This window comes from Magnolia sinica, chromosome 5 (assembly GCF_029962835.1).
Source record: "Magnolia sinica isolate HGM2019 chromosome 5, MsV1, whole genome shotgun sequence".
Classification (NCBI taxonomy): domain Eukaryota; kingdom Viridiplantae; phylum Streptophyta; class Magnoliopsida; order Magnoliales; family Magnoliaceae; genus Magnolia; species Magnolia sinica.
In genome coordinates, this window is record NC_080577.1 from 30,657,240 (window position 1) to 30,672,180 (window position 14,941).

The 14,941-nt window shown below is 41.1% G+C and overlaps 1 pseudogene; it reads right to left on the reverse strand.

The window, feature by feature from the left end:
* Positions 1–1,130: 1,130 nt before the first annotated feature.
* Positions 1,131–14,636, reverse strand: LOC131245890 (putative receptor-like protein kinase At3g47110; annotated as a pseudogene).
* Between the last annotated feature and the right edge of the window lie 305 nt (positions 14,637–14,941).

Genomic DNA, 14,941 nt, shown 5'->3' on the forward strand with positions numbered 1-14,941 from the left:
ATTGAAGCCTGTTTTGTATCTATAAATACGGAGTTAAATCATGCAATTAGCTTACATAAAACTTATTTCCATGCCAATGAGCAGATGGTATGATTTTTGTCTTATGACATCCAAGAGTAAAAAGTCTGAGGAACTTACTGGTTTATCCTCTATGTGATCACCATTGTGTTCAACCACCTTTTTAGCAAGCACCTGACCTCTTGGAAGTGAAGCACCTGTTAAAACATTCCTGTCATCATGAGTTGGCGGAATCGTATCATTAAAGAGTTAATAACCAAAACACTGGCAGAACCATGAATCACGAACAGCTCCATGGTTTATAAGATCAGCAAAAAACAGGTAATTACTACAATTTTAATCTTTTTGTTGTTGCATGAGTGGGCCAGCAGAGGTGGATGGAACCTGCACAAAAATCGATCCCTTAAGAGGAGGCCCTTTCATTGGCCCCATCCATTAGGTGGGTCACTGCATGCATAACCATCCTTTTTTTTTTTGAAACACGTAGCCTACTTGATGAACATACCCATTTTTCTTTTTTATTGGGCGAAGGTACTGATGTAGGGTCAGCATGATGAACGGCACAGATAACACAAATAGGCCATGTGTAAAGATGAGACGGAACTTGTATCAGAATTTGGGCCATAAAACTTATGTGACTTGAACGCATCGCATGTAATATAGTGGTAGCCAAAACCATGTATGCCTTTCTCACTACAAGACTTCACCTGTATGATCACAATAAAAATTAAAATTAAAATTAAAACAGAAACGCGCAAAATGTAGTCCTCATTACGAATAGAGATACAAAAATACTGGAGATTTGGAGACTGGCAAGACGGTCTTTTCTTTAATAGTGAAATAGGCCTCGCAACATGAGGTTATATGACCAAAAGACTATTATCTGCCGAAACAGCGACATGGACAAAACACAGCGGTTCCAGCAATCCTATTCTCCATTTATTGTGTCAATACAAGGGTCGACGGGGCATCCATATAAATGCAGCTTGCACTCAATCTCAGCCGCATACTTGGAAAATGAGTGTCCATCTCAAGCCTCAAAGAGAGTACAAGGGAAAAAGAAAAAAGTAAAAGTAAAAAAACCTAATGTAAAAAGGACTTCGGTGGGACAGTTCTTGAAAAATTAAAGATTTATACTTTAAATAAGAGACGAGCATGAATAGCTTGAGAATTTCGACACAACATTTTTTCCACAATTTTCTATGGGACAGACAAGAAGTGGCATATTACAAGTAGATCGAAGCAATCTTGGACTAACGATCGGGAAAAAACATGGAGAGAGCATGATCTACCTCCACCTGGTATCTTCACACAACCATCTTCCACCATCAGCTTTTCTGCCAAAACTACCACCAACTCAAGTGACCTGCATAGGCAGCAATTCAAAGACAATCAAGCAAATGAATGTTCTTACTGCATTATTGATATTCAACACATCTACTGATATTTCTTGACCTGTCTTCATAAGATTCAAAGATGCTTGTGTCCTGAATTGAGTATCGCACAACATCTCAGGAAATGCACATAAAATCAACAGAAGTATTAACAATAAAAGATATCTAGCTGAGAAAAAATTATAATGGCCACTCACCTACTCCTGCAACATCTATTAGATCTAAGGGTGGCAATGGGCTGGGTTCAGGTTGGATGTAGGGGTACCCATACCTAATGCCCACCAATGGGTATTGCACCCGTATGTTGGGCCTGAAATGGGCACCCATACCGATTCATAGCCATTAGGGTGTTGGGTACCCATTTATCATTTGAAAAAAAAAATCACCATTTGCTTTAGGACTTTTTTTTTTTAAGGTGATGTTTTTTGTCCATCATTATTAGTTAGTGTATACATGACATGCACTTACTCAAATAAAACAGTGAATTGTACATGTGGCCCACATTATGGTTGGATCTGCTGAACTTTAGAGTGCCCATTATGGTTGGATCTTCAACATGAAAACCATTTTGTGTTGAAAAAGAGACTAAATCTACATGCATGTAGACTAAATTCTAATGTACTAACTTCAACTTCACCTAGACAAGCAAAGATGGATGAGAAAGAAATTTTTAAATCAAATGGTCCTAAAAAATGGATTAAAACAATCACTTCATGACTATGTAAAATCAATGCCATTAGCAAATATCACACACACACACACACACACACACACACACACACACACACACAAACCCAGTATCAACAATCCATGGGATGGAAAAAAGAAAAAGAAAAGTTCACCAAAATATTATTGCTAATAAAATCTAAATATCCAAATGCACTATACCAGCTCCTGTTGTAGCAGCTCTTTGAAGAAGAGTGGGGCGCACCATCAAAGGCCTGATGGAAACACCATAAGTGATGCAGGACATGAAAATTAACTATGATATGCAAGATCTCAGGCCTCAAATCAAACTAATTCAGAAACATTCACAAAAAATTTCCACATCCCACACAAAAATTCAAACATTCAAGCAAGGGGAATCTGTGCGGGTCTAAGCCTACACATGTTAGGGCTGGATTAATAGAAATTATAAGTCAAAAGATACTCAAAGGGAGGTAAAACTCATCCACACATGCATAGTAATCAGTCCTTAATCCAAGAGATTCACTAGTTTCAATTTAGAGAACCTTAGGATTAGAAAAGGGGCAAAAAAATTGAAAATAATGCAATCTAGGGTTAGGGTTATGGAAAATAGGTATGAGAGAGATAAAATAGGCGGAAATTCTAAACCTGGCGACAGTCCATGCTCGCGGACAGCGGGCCAGGCCTGACGCACGTGCGCACGTGCGAGGGGGCCCTGAATGTGGAAAACGCCTCCTTGGCTCTGATCGGCCAGGGGAGGGCTTCAAAATCTCCGAGTTTCATGTCGATCGGATGCGCGGTCTGTGCGTGGTGCTTCTCCGAAAATTCAGCCCTCTTGTAAGGCCAGATTCGAGAAATTGGCTGTAGGGAGAAGAACTGCTGCAAAAGCTGACGGATTCGAAGCGAGGATGGTTGTAGAAGGTGAGAAGAATGAGTGATAGGAGATAGGGGCGAATCGGGATAAATGTGGCTTTGCACCACGGTATTTAGATCTTTGATGAAGGGAGGGCTTCGCACCCAATTGGATTTCCACAACTCAAGAACTCAGAGGAGTAGAAAAACGTAGGAATTTTTATTAATTTTCAATGAGAAAAAGAAATACAAGGGGCGCCTATTTATAAGAAAACCATATACCTCAAAACTCACGCCATGTGTGCAACCTATTACTTGGTGATGAAGTAATAAAAAATAATAACTAATCAAAATAATCTAAACCGTCCATGAAATTCTAAATAATAATAATAAGCAAAACCTAAAATATGAGATTAATTGGACTAGTGGGCCATGATCATGAGAACCCATGATAGGCTTTACTTGACTATCGGGCCCACTCCAACGAACCAAAACTCAGTCTTCTAACTAGGAGGCCCTCCCTGGATGTCGTCATTGAGCCAGATCGACGGTGGGGGCCTCATTCTCCTTGCGTACGTGCGTAGGGGGCGGCATGCATATGCGTGTGCGCGTGATGTCCCCATCAATAAGCTTCGACATATGAAATCTCAGTCGCATTCAACTCTTCAAAACCATAAGTCCATCTCATCATCACCAGCCTAACAAGAGGCAAAACCCACAAAAGCTTTATGGTTTTTCTTCCTCTCTGCTACAAAGATTAAGATGAGAAAGAAGGGATATCAAAATACTCAGTTATGCTTCTAAGGTTTTTTTCCCATTTCAATTGATGGAAAAAGTAGAGATGAGAGAAGCATCTACAACCACGACAACCTATTATGGTACTGAATTATAAATATTTGGCTGACCATTAAATAATAAATAACCAACAATTCTAACATTTTTCATAGGACTAAGAAAACTCACGATAAGAAGGAAAGAGAAGAATAAATAGGAGGATGTGGAATCTGCCTCATCCTAACCTTAATCTGAGAAATAAGAGGGAAACATTATGTAACGGATGAATGAGGCAAGTGTATTGCATGATCCAGCTAGATAACAAGCAATTTGTGACTGAAGCCTGTCAACTCTGCATTCTCTAACAGGTTGTTAGATGCTTGTGTTGGACACTAATCAACTTCTTTTTCTGAAAAATATGGAAATAAATTCAAAAGATCTGCCAAATCTGAGCTTGTGAAGCAGGCCAGACACATCCACCACCTGACAAAGGGCCACACTAGCTTATCTCTAAACCCACTTCATTTATACATCATACAGCCTAGCCTGCGATGAGCTCAACTACAAGCCGCATCCAACAGAAAACTTGTAACCGCAGCAGCTACTGGCCCCATTCATCAATATTTATATTTTACATAACTAACCTGCAACTCCGGCGCGCGCACACAATATTCTGCAGATAAGTCCATTCCTCTAAACCTGTTGCAAAAGGTCTTACACAAGGGGAGTTCAACCATGGATTCAGATGCTTCTGCAAGGTAGGAGAGATCATTGGACTCTGAGGGCATCGTCCACTTCCCAGCCCTTACAGACATGCTTCAGGCCTATTGGATCAGCCTTTGCTTCTAATGCAGCCTAGCCCTGCACCATCCAATTGTAAAGCTCCCCTGTTTCGATTTTTCTGACTGAGTAGGATTTATAATGCTGATCCAAATAGCTGAAACAAGGCGATGCTAATGATGACGATGATGATAAAGTTGAAGCTAACTCCAAATAGCTGAGAAGTAGACGATAACAATGACAATGACATGAGGCAATGACAATGATGATGATGCAATACTAAAACAATAAAAGAAGACAATCTTCAGAAAATCATCTTTAAATCACATAAGAACTAAGCTCATTTGTACATATGCAAAACCAGAGAGATTGGACTCTACACTAAGCAAGTAAATCAAACATCGGTTTCTGCTATTTGCAAGCAAGAATCTTTTCACCTGAATCATGCACGCATCCGTAACAAGAACAGCCAAATTCCAACTTTCATAAAGCTAACAACAGAATTAAAAAATACGAAAGAAAGAAAAACAGATTCATGAAGCAAAAGGAAATGACAAAAGAATAGGCATGACGAGAATCCTCAGCACCAATGCAAAATCCCAATACTTTTCTTTATCACTTTGTTTTGTTGATAAACTGCCCATATCTTACATGCGACATTGGCATGTGTGGGGAGTAGGATTTGGATGAGTAGCCATAGCAAACCTCCATCCAGTTAGCATAGCATACAGTGATGAGGCGCTGACAATGAACAGGAGCTTTGAAGAGTCAGGGCATGGGACCATCTAAAACAAAACAAGAGAACAATGAACAAGATATGCTTGTAACCTCTGACAGAATTAGAAAACTGATATCAAAATATTAATGCAAGCTCATCAGCTTATAACAGCCTAACTTAAATCAACACAGCGCCTCTTAACTTCTGAATTAAGGGAAGAATTTCAAGCAATCAGTGGCTTACCCTGCAGTGTCAACGCCTCGTTCTGGGCTTGCAGCGGAATTCTGCTAAAAGTGCTATGTGATCAGAGGACCACTCAGGAGAAGGGAGAGCCGTGTCTTTGCGTAAGCTCTCCTCATCCAAGAGTTCCAGTAATGACTCGACTGTCAACGAATCCGCTGAAACCACAACTCAACCAAATATATCACAAAGCTCCAACTAGCAGAAGTTTTTATCAATATCTGAACCATATATATAAATAACAAATGACAGAATACTGATATTAAAGGCAAGAGAAAGGGAAAGAAAGCTCAGGCAAAGTCATCTTGCAACAAGGAAATTTACCTGTGTAAAATATGTAATCAAGTGTGCCAATGAAATCTCTAGTGCAGTTTGTGAACAACGGTTCATTAGTTGTGGGGTCCATTCTCCTTCTTTGTTGCTCCAAACCAATTCCAACTCCCACCATCCTTGCAAAGGATGAGTATGCACTGACCTGTAACAAACACATTGTCACGACCTGTGCAAAATAATTGGGTGGTTCAAGGGAAGTGGCAGCAGGCTGAAGCTTTACCAATGGAAGCTGATGAGTTAATTTGTTCGCAGGACGCAAGATTCCAAGAGGATCTACTGTCAAGTCAGGATGCAACTGATCCACCTTCCCCATAGCCAGAAGTGCATGAGGTGCACTGCACGGCGGATATAGGAAGCCACCAGAATCCGAATTCAAAATAACTTGGCAATGCAGCAAACAGTTCAGGGATTGTGCATGCACAAAAAATTGACTGTTTTTCAGTAAGTGTCAATGCTCAGCATTCGATGTGCACATGGTCCACACTGATCTTTGGGCCAGATCATCAACATGATTGCACCTGATGCATAGCAACGGGATATTGATTTACGGTTTATAAAGGTGGAGAAGCAGTAGACGGCAAACAATAGAGCCTGTTTCCCCACTGCCCCAAAGGCACAGCAGAATGGCTAGTTACAAATACGATGAGAATAACAGGTTCAGTAGCAATTGTGCTGAATCGCCATTCAAGTGCTTTCCAAACACAGCACAGACCAATGCAATTGGTGAGTCATCCTGAATTCAACTAGCAGGCCGTAAATGCATGGCTACAATCATCTGATCAGTGTAGCAGCTGGTTCATGCATAATCCTTATCATGGCTCGCTATATAGCCTTGATTTTTAAAATGTCTTCTATTATACAGAAACAAATCAACCATATAGCCCAAAAATCAGCTTGTTCGGGTCACCAACTGGATATTTAGAATCTTCTGATCAATGCGGTTTTTGAGATATCCATCTAAAAAAGGGTCCATTATCTTCAAGCTATCTGTGGTGCATTTTGGTTGAGTTACCACTCACAGGATTAAATAAAATTTCCTGCAGATGTCTTTGCCCACAAATCAGGCTGGTCAACTGAAACTGCACCACCGTTTATGAATAGAAAGAGGTTGGCCAAGGAACCTACATGGTGGGACCCACCTGATTGCTAGCTTGGATTGTGCACCAATGTGTCATGGCTTTTACACCGTGGGATTGGCAAACCTCCAAATATCTTTTACTTATATAACCACTTGTTTGGCTTTTTTTTATTATTGCTGTGTAGCCATGCCTTGTGATCTTCCAGTTTATGCAGTGTAAAAAAACAACGAGAGCCTTTAAATTCATGCCTAGATTCAGTCCTGACTGTAAATGTCTGGGACGTTTGGGTGGAACCCAGTAACTTATCAGTTTGTTAAGCTTCACATGCACTGCTGTTTTCAGATTAGTCATAATTGATGAGACACCAATTTGACTGTGTTAATCATCAATCAGATGCCTTCTGAAGGTTTTGGATGGATAGTTGAGTAGAAAAAGAAAAGGTTGGTGGATGCTGTCCACAGGATGAATGATCTAGATCTCATAAATGTGGCTACTGTCACGGGAAATACAAGGGCATGAAAATGATCCTTTTATGCGGCCATATATTTAGCCTTAACTGAGAATCTTCATTCATGTGACCAAGCAACTAACGGTGATCCTAAACCTAATCCTGTTTGTCCTTTTAGTTTGAATAGTAAGGTATATTCCATTTGTGATAAATTCCAATCGTGCTAGAAAGCCAATGTCAACCCATTTCTGTTTTCGATCAGTTCGAATACTTATATGCATATGCCATTTCTGTCAAGCGTTCTGTCCAAAATGGTCCTCACATCAGCCAAATAAATGGGTTGCTGATACAAGAAATACAAACCATAGACAGCCCAAAACTCTTGGAGAATAGAAGCAAATTCCTTCCATTATTTTCATTCATTGGCCTTAAAGCTATCTATCATAAACGTGTACTTTCAACAAGAGGGATTATGCTCAATCGCCAACCTATCGTAAATGTATGTACAAGAGCATATATTATTGAAGAAGCAAAACATGTATGAGCCAATGTGGCTTTGCCAATCGAAAATATTGGTTGAATCATTTCTTCAAACATGTAGGGGGCCATGGACAGTGGCGGACATGGCTGCCGCTGCCCAATTTCTGGCCATCAAAAGAGGAAAATAGAGAGAGAGAGAGTACCTTCAAGCGCCTCCTCAGATTTCTTCTATTCTTTTCACCGTTGATGACCACGTCCGCACGTAGCTCTAGATCTGATCTAAGAACCCGAGAATGAGAAGAAAGGAAGAGAAATAAGAGAGAATGAGATTTGGAGGTAAGATGGGAGATGGAAAAGTCCAAATCCAAGATGGGAGAAGCGCACGAAACGAGAGGGAGAGATGAGAAAGGGAGAGCTGCAAAAGAGGAATACAAAGAGGGAAATGAAAAAACGATCGGCGCTTTTTTTTTTTTTTTTTAAACCAACGTTAACCGGCGGCCACGCTAAAATCAGGGGCGTTTTGAGACGGCTGCCTGTGATTCTCATTATCACCGGCCGCTATAAATGGCCACCTTTTCTTGTAGTGGGTCCGCTGTGCTAGCTAGGGTCTTTCTTTTTTGCTCTTTGTGCAGTTACTCAAGGGTCGACGAAGGGCTAACCAGAAAACTTCATCAACAGTTCTTGGTGACCAAACCTATTTTATATCCATGAATTATTTATTTATTTATTTTTAAGAAAGGTGGGAGCACACCGCCCAGCCACTCTCTTCTTAAATTAGTTCGATGATACGATGGGTTCTTATCCTTACCCCGGCGGTAGGCTCCCAAGAGTTTTAACAAGAAGTCTGGGATTCAAGTGAGTACCCATAGGTGGTGAAATTTCAGCTTAGAGGTTATCTGGGTAAGAGGAGCAAAACCACCTAAAGGTGGATGTCAGGAGAGTTGACAGCCCTGCCCAAACCATCCGAAAAGTCAGACTGATTTGCTGGATGGTTAAAAATGGAAAATGTCCGATAGTCTTCTTTACACAAACAAGTTTCTTTGGATCATAGGTTGGAATTATTCAACCAATCTGATTTTGGGATTGTGACCCGGAGACTTGCCTGCTACGCTGCTGGTAGCAAGGTGGGTACTAGTTGGTGCTCCATGGCCCCACTATGATGAATGTGTTTTATCCTTGCTGTCCATCCATTTTCCAGGTTATTTTAGGGCATTAGTCCAAAAATGTGAATAAATCCAATTGTCAGGTGAACCACACCACTAGAAAAATAACAGTAACTTAACTCCCACCATTAAAAACTTTACGGGGCCCACTGTAATGTTTATTTTCCATCCAACCTGTTAATTAGGTCTTGTAGATCTGGATGAGGGGAAACATAAATATTTGCTGATCCAAAACATTTGTGGCCCCTAAGAAGTTTTTAATGGTACGCATTCAATCATCACTATTTCGTGTGTTGTGGTCCACCTAAGATTTGGATGTCTTCTTTTTGGGCCATGCCATAACATGATATAGAAAAATAAATAGACTTAGTGGATAAAACACATACATCATGGTAAAGTCGATAGATCACTGACTAATAGCTACTCGGCAGCATCATAGCCACTCTACGTCCATTTGGATTTGGTAATGCCTACGTACCAAACACAGAAAAAGGCGCAGGTGTGACCGAATTTGATTAGATAGCAAGCTATTGTCAAATATGGGAAAGGTTGAGTGGGGAAGCAGACTCCGTCCAGCCTTACCTGGTGTGATGTATGGTTTTATCCATGCCTTTCATCCATTTATCCATATAATTTTAAGGTATGACCCCAAAAATAAGGTAGATCCAAGGCTCAAGTGGTCCATACAATAGGGATTGAATGCCCACCATTAAAAACTTCTTAGGGCCAGAGAAGTTTTGGATCAAGAGGTAATTTTTGTTTTACCTTCATCCAAGTGTTTGTGACCTTATGAACATGTTGGATGGAAAATAAACATAATGATGAGCCCTAGGAAGGTTTTAAAGACGGACGTCTTTATCATCACTTTATCTGCCTTATTTTTTTTTTGGTTCATACTATAGAATAATCCAGAAAATTGAATGAAAGACATAGATAAATCTCATACATCACAGTGGGCCCATAAAGCCACTGCCTGGACCAATTTTGGTCCAGGCGAGGCAGAACACAATCCTAGACTAAATTTTATTTATTTATTTATTTATTTTATTTATTTATTTATTTTAAATTCTAACAAGAGCTTTGCATGGCTCATCTTTAACAACAGTATGCCATCCAATTAAATCCTGTCTTATGGTGTGTGTAGACAGTATCCAATCCCAGTCTGTGACCAGAGACAGTGAGATTCACAATCTAGTCCGTTGTATTTGGCTTAGTATATGACACGTAAAATTTCTGAGTGCCTGTGTATCAAGCTTCATAGGCAGCGTAAGTATCATGTAACTCCTATTAGGGGAATGAGGAAGACGCTTGGTAATTGGATGTTGGGGCCCACTAATTGGTGTTACAGGTTGATAATTAACTTATTTTCAATGTAATCAATCCAAAACGTTTATATTCTCATCTTCTTTTGTAAGCTTAACATCAAACCATCATGGTGATAATTAGGGACAAGCAATCCAAGATGGAAATCATTTGATGGACAACCTACATTGATTGTAAAAAATTTCATAGAGGTTGCAGCCTATCAATATATTACACAAAAGGTAAATAATATGGTATGATAACAGAGTAACAGTAACAAGCTACAACAACAAAAGTAACATAAAAATACCAGTCTTAGGTCTGCTAAGCCTCACCCATAAAACTAGGCTGAAACTCCATAAATTGTCGCTTCTCATCTGCCTGCATATTGGACCACATTACTGGAAATCACACTGATAGGACAATCTTAACCGTTGTATTCTTATCATTCAATTCATGCAATATGATGATCTGGTTGGAGATCCTCCTATCATTGTGATGACCACTCTATGTGGGCTTCATGAGAGCATCTTCGATGCTCTTCAATTTGTGGAGAACATCTCTCATGCTAATGCGTGCTTCAGGCGAATCGACGGCGCAGGACAAGCCGACCCCGATGATAGAAACCAAGTATTGGCGTTGCTTTTCAGTGCTGATCGGATGGTCATGGTAGCACAGGTCCACCTTGTCAAGCAGATCAGGATCCAAAATGTCCAGAGTCCTAGTTGGGAAAGCTGAGAGGACCCATTTGTGTAGGCTCAGGTCTCCTGTGAAAGTGGTGTGGGTTGGGCTCTTCCCAGTGAAAAGCTCCAGCAACATCACTCCATAGCTGTACACATCCCCTTCAGTTGATGGTTTCCCTCCTAAGCCGTACTCTACATCCAAGTCCCAGAAAATTAAAATAAAATTCAGTTAGATGTTACTTGGGGCAGTCTACCCAGCCCATTGCCACCCTTATATATAAAAGGTTTCCATGGGTTTTTAATTCTGATAAGTGCGGCCCATGCTTCAGTAATCCACTCCATTGATGTGTTGCATCCTTCTGTATGGACAGTTGAGAATAGGAATGCAACATCGGTCCACGTTTCATTGAGTGAAGACCCAATCTGAGAGATATTTTGGGAGTGTTTTTATCCATTAATTTCTGGATGCAAAAGGAAAATGATCTGGATTACCAAACATGGGCCCACTAGTTAGGATTGAAAACCCAGTTATGCTGTGAAATGCTTATGAGTTGTGTGATTACATTCTAATTATCAAATTCGCACGCGGATTTTCCTATATCAGGACTCTTGGTAAGATGAGTATATATAGTTCCAAACTCAAAAACCTGACTCGACTCGATGGCTAGATGGGTCGAGTTGACTCAATATGGCTTGACTCAATATTTAATAATTAAACTAGGAATATAATTATATTGATAATAAACACTAAAATAACATGAATATAAAGAGTCTTTGGTCAGGTGATAAATGCTAACTACAAGCTTATGTGAGGTTATGATTTCAAGCCAAGCTGAGTCTGAACCATTTCAGTCTCACCCCATATTCAGGTTAGTCCACTCATTAACTGGCCGTGATTTAAAAATAGTTGGGCTTATAAACTGTGGCCCATGAGGAATCAATTGAAATTAAAACACATGGACAGAGATGCAAGTAGTCTTACCTGGAGGTATGTATCCTATGGACCCCTTGAGCCCATTTGTGGTAGATTGGCTATCAGCTCCTCTCTCCACCATCAATCTTGCCAGCCCAAAATCTCCTACCTTTGCATTCAGGTCCTCATCCAACAGCACATTGTTTGGCTTAAGATCACAATGCACCACTGGAGGTTCACAGTCATGGTGCAAATAGTCCATGGCACATGCCACATCAATGGCAATCTTCAATCTCTCCAGCACATTTAATCCATTTCCATCTCCATTCCTCCTCGGATGTCGAATCCATTCCACCAAGCTCCCATTCTCCATGAATTCATACACTAGAGCTAGGAAATTCATGTTCTTGAAATCCACGCTGGAGCAAGATGTGATCAGTTTAACAAGATTCCGATGCCGGACGTTCCTAAGAGCGTTGCACTCGGCGAGGAAGCTCTTTGAAGCTCCGTTTGTATCCAGATCAAGCACCTTGATAGCGACCGCCAGTCCATCTCTAAGGACGCCCTTAAAGACGGACCCGAAGCCTCCACTCCCAATAATATTTGATGGATCAAAATTACCCGTGGCCATTAGAAGCTCTTGGTAGGAAACCATTTGACGTCGCCCGGTAAAGGATTCTGAGGTAGAAGCAATTTTGGCCTTGCCTTTCCTTCTGTAAAACAGCATACAGAAGAGACCCAAAACCAAACATAGCACAATAGAACCGGCAATCCCCATAATTGCAGCCAATTTTCTTCCATTAGAGGAACGAATTTGGGTTTTCCGGCAGGCAGGAGACATACATAGCTTAGAATTTCCTTCAAGATGGACTCTTGAGAGATTGCGGAAGACCCCAACACTTGGAACTTCTCCTTCGAGTTGATTGAAAGATAGGTTCAAGAACTGAAGAACTTGGAGTTTTTCTAGATCCGTTGGAATGGTTCCGGAGAGTTCATTCGACGAGAGGTCTAGAGTCTGCAGTCCTTTAACTTCCCCTAGAGATGTTGGAATGGGGCCGGATAGCAAGTTCTTCGACATCAACAGATCTTGCAAGCTCTTGCAATTCCCGATTGAGTCAGGAATGGTTCCGGATAAGTGATTTTCGGAGATGTCGATCGTGCCCACATTTTCCAAAATTCGAATATCTTGAGACAGAGGTCCTGTTAGAGAGTTTTTCGACAAGTTTAGAAAAGAAGTCAAGCTAGGGAGGCGAAAAACTTCATTGGGTATGCTTCCATTGAGCCTATTGTTGGAAAGATCCAATGAAAGTAGCCGTTGGAAGTTTCCAAATGTTGCAGGTATGCTTCCCTCCAGATCATTACCAAACAATTCGAGCTCATTTAGTTTGGTTAGATTTCCAAGGGGAGCTGGGATTCTGCCATGAATCCGATTTCGACCCAAACCCAACATCTGCAGTTCCTTGAGCTGGCCGATTTCGGGTGGAATTTCTCCGGATATTGAATTATAGCTCAAATTCAACAAAGCCAAGTTGGTAAGTCGACCAATTGAGGGAGGTATGCTTCCATAGATGCGGTTCCTTCCCATGTACAACCGCTTGAGATTGCTCGAAAGATTGCTGATTGTTTCAGGAATTAGGCCCTCAAGAAGGTTCTCATCAAAGGCAAGGAATTCAAGATTTGTGCTGTTTCCCAAAGATGTTATGAAATCTAGGCCAGTGTCGCCCCTGAGCTGATGATCTGATTAAAACCAATGTTATATAGACGGAGTTTAGCAAGGTTTCCTAGACCTTTTGGGACCGGTCCAACGTGTAAGTTGTTGGACATTCGAATGCTTTCAATGTTGGTGACGTTGTTTAATGACGGTGGAAGTGGGCCGGTGAACTTGTTGATGCAGTTATGGAACTCTAGAAGATTTGGGAGCTTAAAGCCGATATTTCTTGGGATTTCACCCCATAGCTGGTTTGCTGCAAAAGCAAATGTTACAAGGGAAGAAAGGTTGTACAAGGACAGTGGGACAGTGCCCGTGATATTGTTTAAAGAGATTTGAAGGTTTTTTGAGTTTCGGAGATATCCCAAGCTGCTTGGGATTGTTTCACGGAGAGAATTTGTTCCTAAGTTTAGAGTGGTGAGTGAAGAAAGGTTTCCTATGGAGGGTGGGATTGCACCAGAAAGCTGATTTTGGCCCATATTAAGCACTTGGAGCTTAGAAAGACGGGTGAGCTCTGGAGGCAGACTGCCAGAGATCCTGTTTCCGGTCATGTCGATGACCATAAGCTCAGTACATCTACTTATGTTGGGTGGAACGACGCCATCGATGAAATTGGAGCTCACATTAAGAACGTGTAAGCGGAAAAGATTGCCAATTGGGTTAGGGAGTGGGCCCTTGAATTGGTTGTTTTGTAGGTAGAGGTAGCGAAGGAAGGAGAGATTTCCAACAAACGGGCTTACAGTGCCAATTAGTTGGAGGCCAGCGAGATCAAGAACCACTACTCTTTGGCCTGATCTGTTGCAAGTAACTCTGGTGAAATTGCAAAGGGTGGAGCTATCATTCCATGAAGATAGGATGTTTGAAGGGTCACTGAGAGAAGCTTTGAAAGAGAGCAAGGCCTCTTTGTCTGTGAGAGTATTGAAAGGGGCTGATTCTACTACTCCATGGAATGGGTTTTGCATGGAGAGTAATAAAGTTAACAGAAGAAATGGAAATGCATGAAAGATGGCCATATCCTTTGGTGGGAACATTAGGGAAGAAAAGTATAAGAAGGAAATCTTGCTTTTGAGCAAAGAAAGAGTTGTGAGAGAAGGGAAGGGTTCTCACGTGTATTTGTAGGTATGTCTGCGGGGCCATGTTGACTTCTGGAAGCGGATTAGGTGGGTGATGTGGTGTGGTGGTGATGTGTTAGGAGCTGTGGGGCCCACCTTGATGTATATGTTTTATATCCACGGCATCCATATGTTTTGCAAGCTGATTTTATAGCATGAAACCAAAAATGAAGAAGATCCAAAGCTGACGTGGACCACACCACAGCAAACAGTGGGGATAATGACATCCACCGTTGAAACATTCCTAATACGCACAG